This window comes from Paroedura picta, chromosome 7 (assembly GCF_049243985.1).
Source record: "Paroedura picta isolate Pp20150507F chromosome 7, Ppicta_v3.0, whole genome shotgun sequence".
NCBI classification, from domain to species: domain Eukaryota; kingdom Metazoa; phylum Chordata; class Lepidosauria; order Squamata; family Gekkonidae; genus Paroedura; species Paroedura picta.
The window spans coordinates 24941201-24953521 of NC_135375.1; positions in this window are offsets into that span (position 1 = coordinate 24941201).

The following is a 12321-nucleotide window of genomic DNA, read 5'->3' on the forward strand; positions in this document are numbered from 1 at the left end:
ATGAGCAAAGGCAATGGTAGGACAAGGCAAGGTTATCGCCAGGCTAGCTTTTTTCCTGCTCTTCGTACTGCCCCTTTTCACTGTGCATTCTTATTAGGTCAAGACACTTCAACGGAGAGCTTAGTTAACATACCCTGGTGTGAAGGTGATGTCTGCTGCCCCATTTTGGCTGCATGCCTGAGTGGCTGGGGTGTTGTTAAGGGACAGCCACTGCTAATACACAAGGTATTTCCTCATGACTGACTGAGAGGCACTCAAGGGATTCTGGGAGATTGAACTGACATGCTAACAATCTGATTGCAGATGGCACTAAGAAAGACTCAGAGTCCTGGCTCTCCTGGCTGCCCCTCTCTCTTTCTTTCTCTCTTCCTTTTACTTGTCTCAAGAATTCAACACTACCGTAGAAAGAGGACCCCAAGAAGACGGCTAGGTGCACAGGTGTGCTTCAACGAAATGGAAGCTGACAGATACTGCTTATTTAAAATGCACATGTGGATTCATTAATCTGCAGGCCACTTCTTTCAAATAAAGCTTCCATAAATTCCAAAACAATAAAAACAGCATTAAAAAAAAAAAGCATCAGCATAGGGCAATATTAAAAGCAGCACCAATGGTTTGTCAAACACAGCAAAAACAAACAGAAGGAATTACAGAGTAAAAAAATGTTAAATGTTCTAGTAAATGTCCAAATTAAAAAAAAAGCAAAGTTTAGTATCATAAGGGAGGAAGGGAAATAATGGGTAGATTGAAGTCAGAAGAAACCAAGCAGCCTTGCTGGATCAGATAATGCTTCATTTATTCTAACATCTGATTTCCAAATGCAGCCAGACTGAATACGATAGTTACTTGCTGAATTAATACAACTGAAACAAAGACACCAGTGCTCTCCCTCCTACATCTTCCTCTTCTCTCTTATGACAAGTTTTAAAACTTGTAATCTCCTTGGGTCAGAGACTTGTCTTCTCCTTTTACTCTATAGTAGAGAGCCAGTTTGGTGTAGTAGTTAGGGTTCGATTGTGCACTCCCCCATGTGCATCCAGCTGGGTGACCTTGGGCTTACCATGGCACTGCTAAAGCTGTTCTGACCAAGCAATAATATCAGGGCTCTCTCAGCCTCACCTACCTCACAGGGTGTCTGTTGTGGGGAGAGGAAAGGGAAGGCGACAGTAAGCCTCTTTGAGACTCCTTCTGGTAGAGAAAAGTGGCATGTAAGAACCAACTCTTCTTCTTCTTCTTCTTCTTCTTCTTCTTCTTCTTCTTCTTCTTCTTCTTCTTCTGCAGCCTGGTGATGCTATATACATCAATTTATCAGTCGCTGGGAAATTTGAGAGCCAAACTAGATGTTATGTTTTTGCACTTGCCCACAAGTGCATTCTTGTGTTCCTTGCAGCCAAATAGCATCTGTGGGGAACTGTATCGGAGAGAAAGATTGAATGGGCTTGGAACTGTGCCATAAGAGGATGAAGGGCTCCTACCTCTCCCCCCACTCCCAGCAATTGTCTCTAGTAAAACTGTATTTGGGGGGGGGGGAGTTATTTTGTCAATTTTCTTGCTCCATGTGGAATAACTGAGCACTCAGAGCAGAAAAATCAGCAAAATCATTCCCCCCCCTTGTACTTTTTGCTTGAGAAGACTGCTAGATGGGGAGAGGTAGAAGCTCCCTACCTCTACCCCCCCCCCCCCGTGGTGCCACTGGGATGTCCTTTTTATTTTTTTAGCAAGCAGTTCCTCACAATGGCTTTGTGGCTGCAGAGGACACAAGAATGCACTTCTATGCAAGTCCAAAAACACAAAGTAGCAGAGACATGTAGGGAGCCAAAGCACTTTTACCCAGAGTCGTGCCTCTGCAGCTATGCAACCTATTTAATGGGGCGAATAGCACAGCCACTGGAATTCCAGATTGTTGGCAAGAGTCAGGCTTTCTCTATCAAGTCCATCTGGTAAGAAGGCTGCAGCTCTTGAGCAGGCTCTGACTTAGCAGCCCACTGCTCACAGCAAGCAGGATGCGTTTTGAATAGAGTTGCACTTGATGAGGCTTTGGATGGTAGTGCATAATCCAGTGACCCAATCTCTATGTCTGTAGCAATGTTTCATATATATATGATTCTTAAGGACCTGGGGTAGTTTTCACTTTATTAGGGAAGGTCAACCAGCCCCCTCCAAAAATGGCCAATGATGACTCTGGAAGGGGTGGGGAGGGGAGGGGCAGCCATACAAACCTTTGCTGGTTGAGGCTCCTCTACTGTGGTTGACCTGTTGATGATGGCTGGAGTCCAGCATTGTGAGTCTTCTTGGGGTTGGTGGGGGAGGGTGTTTCATTAAAAAAAAAATTCTGGGTCAGTGGGTCGGAGGGAGAGGAAGGACATACCCGGGCCTCAGGCTTGACCTGGTGGAGCTGGCTGCTGGGCCATTAGGGGACTTGGGAATGGGTGGGGACCAATGCTAGCTTCTGCCTGCCTCTGCAGCCTAGCATCTTGGTCCCTGTGGCAGGCAGAGCAGGCTGCCACTCTCCACCCAGATCGGTCCTCTTGGGGTTGGTTGGGGAGGGGGGTCAGGTTTCTTTTTACTCTGGGTGGGTTGGAGGGAGAGAAGGGGTGACATCTCACTTCTAGGGCTGTGGCAGGGAGGCATGACTAGCTGACATATCTTCAGGGTTATCTTGAAGCCTGCAAGATTTTCCAGGGGTTACTCTACAGTCAAAAGGTGAAAAAGACTGATGTGTAGGGCTGTGTCTCTGCATGACTGAATAGTGCACAGTTGGCATGAAATAGTAATAATTCACAACTGGATTAGATTATTCACTAAGGGAAGTCCAGCTGTGAATGATTATTGTAGCACCTTGACAGTTGGGATACCCGACTGTGTGGGTATCCAGCCCTTGATATTATAAACGGTGGTAACAAATTTGTTCACCATGGTTTCTCTGTGTTGACTTGCAACCCAGTGTTTGATTTTAAGTTTTGATTGATTGTGACATTTAATATTTGAGAGTTGTGGTTCAACACTATTTGATCAATGCCATGCCTTCATTAGTTGACATGAGATGGGATGGAATAATGGACTATTTCATTACTAGGCTGGGCATGGTTTTCAGTGTTTGATGACTGGCATGCAATAACATAGAGGATAGGGTGGTATTTCAAAGCAATGTCTTATATCTGATGAAATCTGTTAATGTGTAAAGGCATTAAATGTTATTTGACAGCGGACAGTTTTGAGAGTTCTTCTTTGACAATTGCCAAGAGTAACTGTCAAAAGATGCCGATAGATCTGTTCAGATGTAACATGAAACCACAACTTATTTTGCTGGTGCCTAATTTAGGGAAAAGAGCCTCTTGTGGCACAGAATGGTAAGGCAGCAGATATGCTGTCTATAGCTCTGACCATGAGGCTGGGAGTTCGAACTCAGCAGCCGGCTCAAGGTTGACTCAGCCTTCCATCCTTCCGAGGTCGGTAAAATGAGTACCCAGCTTGCTGGGGGGTAAACGGTAATGACTGGGGAAGGCACTGGCAAACCACCCCGTATTGAGTCTGCCATGGAAACGCTAGAGGGTGTCCTCAAGGGTCAGACATGACTTGGTGCTTGCACAGGGGATACCTTTACCTTTACCTTTAAGTTAGGGAAACCAAGGCTCTACCTACAGACAATTAGTGAACCCTGATTTGCTCCTGCCTTTCTGCCAAAGACCAAACTGCTATCCCAAGCAGCCCTAAGGTCACCCACCAACAAGCAGAACCAAACCAAACTACCCACTCAATGATCCTAGTTATGCTACATCCCAGACATAATGTTGACTGCACATACTGTTTATTGCCTCCTTTCCCCAATTTTGAACTCGTATACCTAGTGGAGTTTTGCATGTCAGTCACACACCACAAATGTTCACAGACAGAGCCCAAAACTTCAACATAGCTTCCAGAAGAGTCCTCAGCACCTCGCTGGTTTCTGCTCACACAATAAACATGCAAGTACCAAGCTGGAACTGGGATGACTGCTTGTTTGAGTGAATTATAAATGGAAGGAGGGAGTTCTGCTGTGGACCTCCAATGAAGCTGATGGGCAGTAGGTTGAGGATGGAGAAAAAGAAATACTACTTTACACAGAGAATGGTGAAAATGTGAGGTTCACTGCCAGAGGATATAGTGATGGCCTCAGGAAGGAACAGCTTTCTAAGCAGATGGGATTCATAGAGGACAAGTCTATCAAGAGAGCCAGTTTGGTGTACTGGTTAGGAGTGCAGACTTCTAATCTGGCATGCCAGGTTCGATTCTGCTCTCCCCCACATGCAGCCAGCTGGGTGACCTTGGGCTCGCCACAGCACTGATAAAACTGTTCTGACCGGGCAGTGATATCAGGGCTCTCTCAGCCTCACCCACCCCACAGGGTGTCTGTTGTGGGGAGAGGAATGGGAAGGCGACTGTAAGGCGCTCTGAGCCTCCTTCGAGTAGGGAAAAGCGGCATATAAGAACCAACTCTTCTTCTTCTTCAATGGCTACTAGCCATGGTGACTGAGGGGAACATCCATATTCAGAGGCACTAAACCTCTGAATGCCAGATCCATGAGGCAATATCAAAGGAAGGGCCCAGTTTCTGTGCTCTGTTGTTGGCCATACAGAGGAACTGGTTGGCCACTGTGTGAGACACGATGCTGGAGAGATGGACTATTGGTCTGAACCAGCAGGATTCTCCTTTTGCCATGAAATGCTGGAGTAGGGTGTTTGCTTTTCCTTCATCCATCTCACTCCCCAAAATCCATTTGTCTCAACAGACAATATGATACAAATGAATGGGTTGGCCATGTACACAACATTGTGGATGGAACATAGGCAATGCCAGACAACCATGGTTCAATTGGCATTGTTTTTTCCTCTTAGAGGTTTGTAGAAGGAGCATCTCACAATGTTGTCTTTAAGACAATAGAGGCAGAAATGAAACGAGAAGTCTGTTGCCAGGCAGACTCAAGAGCCAAGGGCAGGGAGAGATCTGGTGCTAGCAAGAGTTGCGTGATGGCAAGAAAGGTTCTGTTTTTGATCCATTCTTGTAAGATGACTCTGTAGGCAGGGCAGGTGTGGAGCACTGGCAGGAAACCAAGGCATGATTAGCTATGTGTGTATGTAATCTGAAACCATAGTCGACTAACCAGCTTCAGATCCTGTTTTTGGATTACTTATTGTGATGGCATAGGTTTGGATACACAATTAGCTTTGGTTCGTTTAATTAAACCATGATTTAGTCTCATATGATTTAATGTGCTTGAAGCTTTATAATACTGAATTCTGAGGTAAAAGTTCACATCCATAATGTGAATTTAAAATATAAAATTTCACATTTAAGTTTTAAATTGTTAACTTTTCCAAATGTTTCCAAGTGAGTCATAGAGGCCTTGGAAGAAGAGAATCTGCAGTGCATAACAGACAAAACAAACTTTCTCTAAGGATTGGCAATCACAAAATTCTGCTTCCACTGGCCACATACATATCAAGGCATCTCTTCAGCAGATGGATGCCCAAGGAGTAAGAGAGAATATTCTTCTCTCTACAACCACTACAGAATACATTATACTACTTTTCTCTTCGGTACTCAGCAACTTATTTAAGAATTAAATTGGACAGGGATGTATGTGACAGAGCTGCCTTGAACCATCAGGAAAGGTGTGGTATAAATATTTAAATAAATATAATGTGTGTTTTATTTGGGAACACTTGCTAGACTACGAGATGTAACCTACAGATACTTTTTTAGACAGAATGCTGTCCAAATAAGGGAGATGAGGAGTGATTTTTATTTTCTGGAAACTTGCCCAGCAGCTGAAAAAGTATCTGATATGTGTGTCCTTCTGCTAGATATTATTAACGCAATGTTAAAAGTTTGCCTGCTGTCACGGTGACCTTCGGTGACCTTTTTAATTTCTTGAGTTCAAGTCCAATTAACCTTGGAGAAGAAGCACAACTGCTCTAACTAGTCCAGTCAATAGAATCCAATAGTAATCATTGTGTTTTCTGGTTTTTCAAAAGGGGCTGGGGGTCCCACCTCAACCATTTCACACAAAGGTGACCATTTATCACTGTTCAGGGGAGTGGGCCATGCGCACAGCAGTATCTGAAGAGTGCTAAGCAATTAACACGGTGGTATCTCTGCCATTGCCACCCCGCAGGCCGCCACGAAAGAAGGCGCCAGTCGAAAAATTATTTGCCTCTTGTGATGTTTGCAGAAGAGGTTGCTGTAATGAAAATATTGATATACACTTAAAACGCTAGATGCTGCTAGACAGATCTATGAAACATGGCAGGGGAGGGGACAGAAAAGAGATCCGTCTGCCAAGCAGAAAGATCTTTGGCTCCCAGCCTTCCGTCTCCCCAAAGGATCCAAATGACATGAAATGTGTCTGGTTGGACTGAATAGTGAGTGTCCCAGGAGGTTAGAGAAAACATTGTGTCTGGGACGGAGGTGTGGAAGGAAGAGGGAACAAGCTTATTAAAAGGTGGCAGGACAAGAAAGAAAAGGAAGACTGGTGATGATAAAAAGTGTCACATTCTTTAATTATGAGCTGCATTTTCTGTCATGGATTTTGCCCCCTTTTATTTGTTCTTCTCCACCTTGGCCAGATGAAACAGTCTTCTTTACATATCGGTAACTGATGAGGGAATCTTTGGCTCTCAAAAGCTCATACTCCCGAAACCTTGTTGGTTTTCCAGATGCCAATGGACTCTAATTTAACTCTTCTACTGCAGACAACATGGCTACCCTATGAAACCATCATCTTTAGAAATGCGTAAGAGATAACGTACCTGTTGTATCACAAAGCAGAACCTTCAGCTGGGTTTGGATAACTGATACCCTGATGATTTTGTTTTGTACTTATTATGACTGGAAACTGCAGCATACTGGAGAGGCTGAAAAAAGGAACACTGGGAGAGGGGAAAGAATGTGCAATAAAGATCAATCCAGCCACCCAACAACAAACTCAATTTTCTGTTTCAGTAACTAGCTACTAGTAGGCATGCACACACAAACAAAATTGTACCATTTCAAATCTGGCCCAAAATGATTTGGGCCAAATCTGAAGCACACAAATAAACTTTTACTTTTTCAGATTCTGCTGAACTGATTCAGCTGAATCTGCAGTTTTGGAATTTTTATTGTGCACATGCTTTCCCCCTTCCTAAGCACCAAATAGCGTCTCTGCGGTCTGAGAACGGGTGGGGGGGGGAAGTGCCTGTCAAACACTGATAATGACAGGAGACTTGGGGAAGGATTTAAAGGGAGTGGTCCACCTGTCATTGTCAGCAGCTTCTTTTAAATGCTTCCCCAAGCTTCTCAAGCAAAGCTGACTGTGTAAGCAGGGGAAAGCCAGCATAGGCTCTTTGCCCTGAGTAAGAGATGCTTAGAGGAAGAAAGAAATAAGTACAAGGGGCTAAGGATCCCATAGGAATTACTTTGAGGATCCCTGTTGTGAATGCATGTGTATACTATAAACTATTATTATTATTATTAAACAAATATCAATGAAGCATCATCATCATCAAAACATCAATAAAATCACAACAATTTTACCTCCCTCCCCATCTTTCTCCACTCTCAGGTTGGTCATTCATTGGTGGGTCCCCTTGAAGAGGAGTATGGAAATTAGAAGATGAGCTATGGGGGAGTGGGGAGGAAAAGGAAAAGCCAAGAGCAAAAACCATCAACCAAAGTATAAATGAACATGAAGTTAGTTTTTTCTAACCTTATATAAACTGGGCCTTCCATTTTTACCACTAAACTCTATCCATTCTCATATTGTGAATAGTCTGATACTTAGCTTCTACAGAGTATGAAAAGTGGCAGTTCATATGCCCCCCGCAGGGCTCTCCGCTCTGCAGGTATGAATCTACTGACTGTCCCGGGCCCCCAGGACGTTCGCCTGGCCTCAACCAGGGCCAGGGCCTTTTTGGTCCTGGCCCCAACCTGGTGGAATGAGCTCCCAGAGGAGCTAAGGGCCCTATCGGAACTACCATCTTTCCGCAGGGCCTGTAAGACAGAGCTCTTCCGCCAGGCAGATGGTTGAGGTCAGGGCAGAGCCCGGGTTCCATCCTAGATCCCTAATCCATCGGCCAGTCTTTCTCTCCTCTCTCCCTTACAGAATTAATGCCCGACCTCTCTCTGAACAAGCGGGGAAAGTGGGGAAAGTTATAGAATAAAATGCCATCTTTTTACTGTAATAATGGGGTATTTATGGGATTTTATGGGATTTTACTTTGATTTTATATTTTATTGTGAACTGTGAGACCTTTTGGCGAACAGTGGTAATTAATCCAATAATAAATAAATAAATAAATAAATAAATAAATAAATAAATAAATAAATAAATAAATAAATATGCAATAGGACAGATGTGAGTTGACCAAAACAAAAACAAAAAAACACATGTGCCAGTGTGAACCATTCCCCTAATCAATAACATGCAGCCCACTGACAACTTCTGCATAAGAAGTTTTGATCTAAGTGGGTCATGCTATGTTTTAGTTTGGCTGTTAGTAGTTCTTTAGACTTAAACTTGTACAGTGAAAGCTATGGACAATTTCTTAATTTGTTCAGCCCTAAGAACTCAATTTTGAATGCCTCATCCATATCTCCTGAACAACTGTGTAATATTGTACTAATGAAAAACAGGGACTCTTTTCTTTGCTATGGCCTTGGGGTCAATTATCAATTTATCATTGTGTCCTGCAGGTTTAAAATAAAATACTCTGTGAAGTGCAACCACTGTACAGAATTGACATTAAGTAGATACTGCAAGTATGGACTTAATAAAAAAAACACACACAAAGACAGCTGGCTAAAAGGATTTAACTTCTATAAATTCTATTAGATTGCCTTTAGTACCGAACAGTGGGAAACTGCAAAATGAAATTAAAAGACCTTGTTTGTGCTACTGTCTTCTGTCCATATGCCATAGAAGAGTAATGCTGTAAAGTCACAAGAGAGGGAAAGAAGAGATAAAATCCTAACAATTCAGCATGTTTAGATAGTTCATTACAGCATGCGAAACATCAATTCAGTTTTTCTTCTTCTTTTTCTGTATATCATGTTTTTCGTGCTGTCCTTTCTCCACAAAATGCAGAACAGCTTGCAGGGCTGTCTCCTCCTCCATTGTCTCCTCACTACAGCCCTACAAACCAGTCTGAGCTGAGAGAAAGTGCCTAGCCTGAAGTAAATATGTCTGGCAACATGGACATTTGAACCTAGGTCACTCCATTGCTAGTCCGGCACTGACCACTAAACATGCTGTCTCTCAAGCACACTTCCTAGGATGGTCGCGATAATAACCACAGTCAAGAGCCAGTGCTGTGCAGTGGCTACATCATCTGACGATAGGATCTGGGAAAACCAGGTTTGAATCCCCATTCTTCTGTGGAAGCTTGTTGGGGAACTGTGGATCAATTACATAACCTCAACCTAATCTGCCTCAGAGGGTTGTTGGGAGGATAAAGTGGAAGAGAAGAGAATGATGTAAGATGCTTTAGCTTTCCACTGGGAAGAAAGGGAGGATATAAATGAAGTAAATGAATAAACCAGCTGAGTAACCAGTGTAACTTTGTGTCTTACTTTCTTTTCCCATTAGAAATGGTAGTAAGGTACAACCGAGAACTTGCCCTTTGATTCTCAGTGGAGAACCTCATTGTGGTTCCCTTGTAGGAATCCAAGTCCTTGGGTCCTTTCTGTGGTGGCATCATCTTTTTGGATTCAGTCTTCAGAGAAGTACATCTGATTGCAACTGATTGCAACTCGTCTAGTAAATCATGGAAAGCTGAAACAATTGCCCCAGATATGGCAAAAGTGTCAAGCCACGATCAAGATTAAAAAATGGTATATGCCCAGGGCATCTTAGAAGCTGAGGGAAGCCCAGGCCACTTCCTCTTTTCTGTCCTATCTTGGCCTCCATCACTGCTGGGGGTCAGTATGTCCCTTGGCCTTACCTTTAAAGGCAGAGGAGAATATTATTTCATGGTGTGGCCCAATAATAGAGCACAAGTTTAAAGTTCTATGATGAACACCATCTTCTTTCAGTCCCGTCAGTAACTCTGTAACCCTTTGTATAACCTCATTTGATTATGCCAAAAGTCTGAAGCTGAGGCCCAATGAGAATGTGAGACCTCGATCAGATAGACCTCCTCACCACCACCACCATTACCCTCTGATAGGCCTTGTCCATCCCTTCTGGATATATTGCATCAATTAAGACTTTTGGAGTGGGGGTTGAATGTTTGCACATAAATAATAATCATATAATTTAATACAGATAACATGAGCAATACACTTATTGAATCGAGACTAACCATATAGGGGAGGAGGCAGGGCCACTTATGGAGCCATGAAAAATGGGCCACACTTTAGAAAGGCTCCTTTTCTCTTCAGCTTCTCAGTAGACTAGGGGTAGTCAAACTGCAGCCCTCCAGATGTCCATGGACTACAATTCCCAGGAGCCCCCTTTCAGCGAATTCCTTCAGTAAGTCGGTAAGTCAGAAGGGGGAGCAACATCCCCCTGGAGAAGTTTGACTTGAAACATGTTGGGGTTTCAAAAATATGAAAGATTCTTCCCCTCCAACCCCCAATTGTCTCAAATCTTTTGCAGTGTTGATGAAATAATGCCTTTGATTAGTTCCAATTTGCCCCAAAAATGCATTTCAAAGTTGGCAAGGAGACTTTTTCAAGCTGCCTTGAGATGTGTTAGAATTTATAAATAAATGCATCGACTAATAAATATGCATGAGGTAACACAAGGGATTGATAAAAGCTTCTTTGAAGCAGTTCTCTTTGTACTGCATCATTCAAATGGGAAAAGATCCAAGAATAAAAGTGAAGCAAAACATCAACAATCTTCATTTTACTGTGAATACGGTGCAAGGAAGGAAATGAACACATGTGCACTAAGGGGTGTCTTCTGGAGTCAAAGTTCATGATGTTTGACCTGCAAAGAAAGTGATAGATAGTAATAATTCAGTTGAACACACTGGATATAAAAAGGAAAAAAAAAACAGGGAGTTTGCTTCAATCTTCTCCTTCACATCAAGGCTGAACAGGGAGGAAAATGTAACATTCTCTCCTTACCTTTGACTAATCTGTTGTCACTGTAATATGTGTGAAATCGGCAAATATACATGCATTTACTACAAGCAAACAAGCTGTCCGGAATCTAATTAGTCACAAAACTGCCCATCTGTTGTACATTATCATGGGGCTTGCTCACATGAATGTTGCCTCATTACTAAAAAGGCAGGGAGGCAAATTGAATTGAGTCTGCCCTCCCTTGTAGAGAGGGATCAAGGGCATAAAGTCAGATCCTTGCTAGGAACCAACAAAGCACCACTGGGAGGAAGTGGGGTGAGAGGAGGGCTTTTCCCTTCTTTTACCCCCCTCGTTTTTTTTAAAGGCCACATGTCCAGGTTTGATGGGCCTTAAGGGAGTGTAACTGGCATTGTTCTGCAGAACACAACATGAGTCAGGACCATATCACTCCTGTCACCTTTGCTGGTTGTTAATTTGTGGTCTTTGTCCCTGGTGGCACTCCACTTTTATCACTACTTAACTACCAATGTTTGCAGAGGGTGGTGTATTGCTTCAAAGGAGGAGGGGGAGTCATTTAAACAAGCCTTTATGCGCTACAAAAGATGGGTGATGTACACTATGTGAAAAGCATGGCCACTTTTGACTAAGGAGGTCTATGCAATACCAGGTTAAGAATCCTAGGAGAACTCCAAACATAATGAGATTGTGGAATAGAATCATAAAATCATAGCACTGGAAGGTCATTACAGGGTCATCTAGTCCAACCGCCTGCACAATGCAGGAACTCACAACTACCTGCCTACCCACAGTGACCCAAATTTCATGCCCAAGTGATCCCCCCCCCCCATCAAAAATCTCCAGAATCCAGCCTGGCCTGGAGAGAATTCACCTGCCATCCCATGTTGGCAATCAGCAGTTCCCTGAGTATGCAAGGAAGGGCACAAGAGACAAACACTGGCACATCCCTCCCTGCCCACCCACTCACAATCTGCCTAAGGTCATGAAAACAGCATTTCTGTCAGATGACTATCTAACCTCTGCTTAAAAACTTCCAGAGAAGGAAAACCCACCACCTCCTGAGGAAGCCTGTTCTACTGCCAGAATTGGGAGAAGTCCCATTAGAAGGGACTTCCAGGGTCATCTAGTCCAACCCCCTGCACAATGCAGGAACTCACAACTACCTCCCCACCCACAGTGACCCCAATTTCATGCCCAAATGATCCACACACATACCAAAAATTTCCAGAATCCAGGGTGGCCTGGAGGAAATT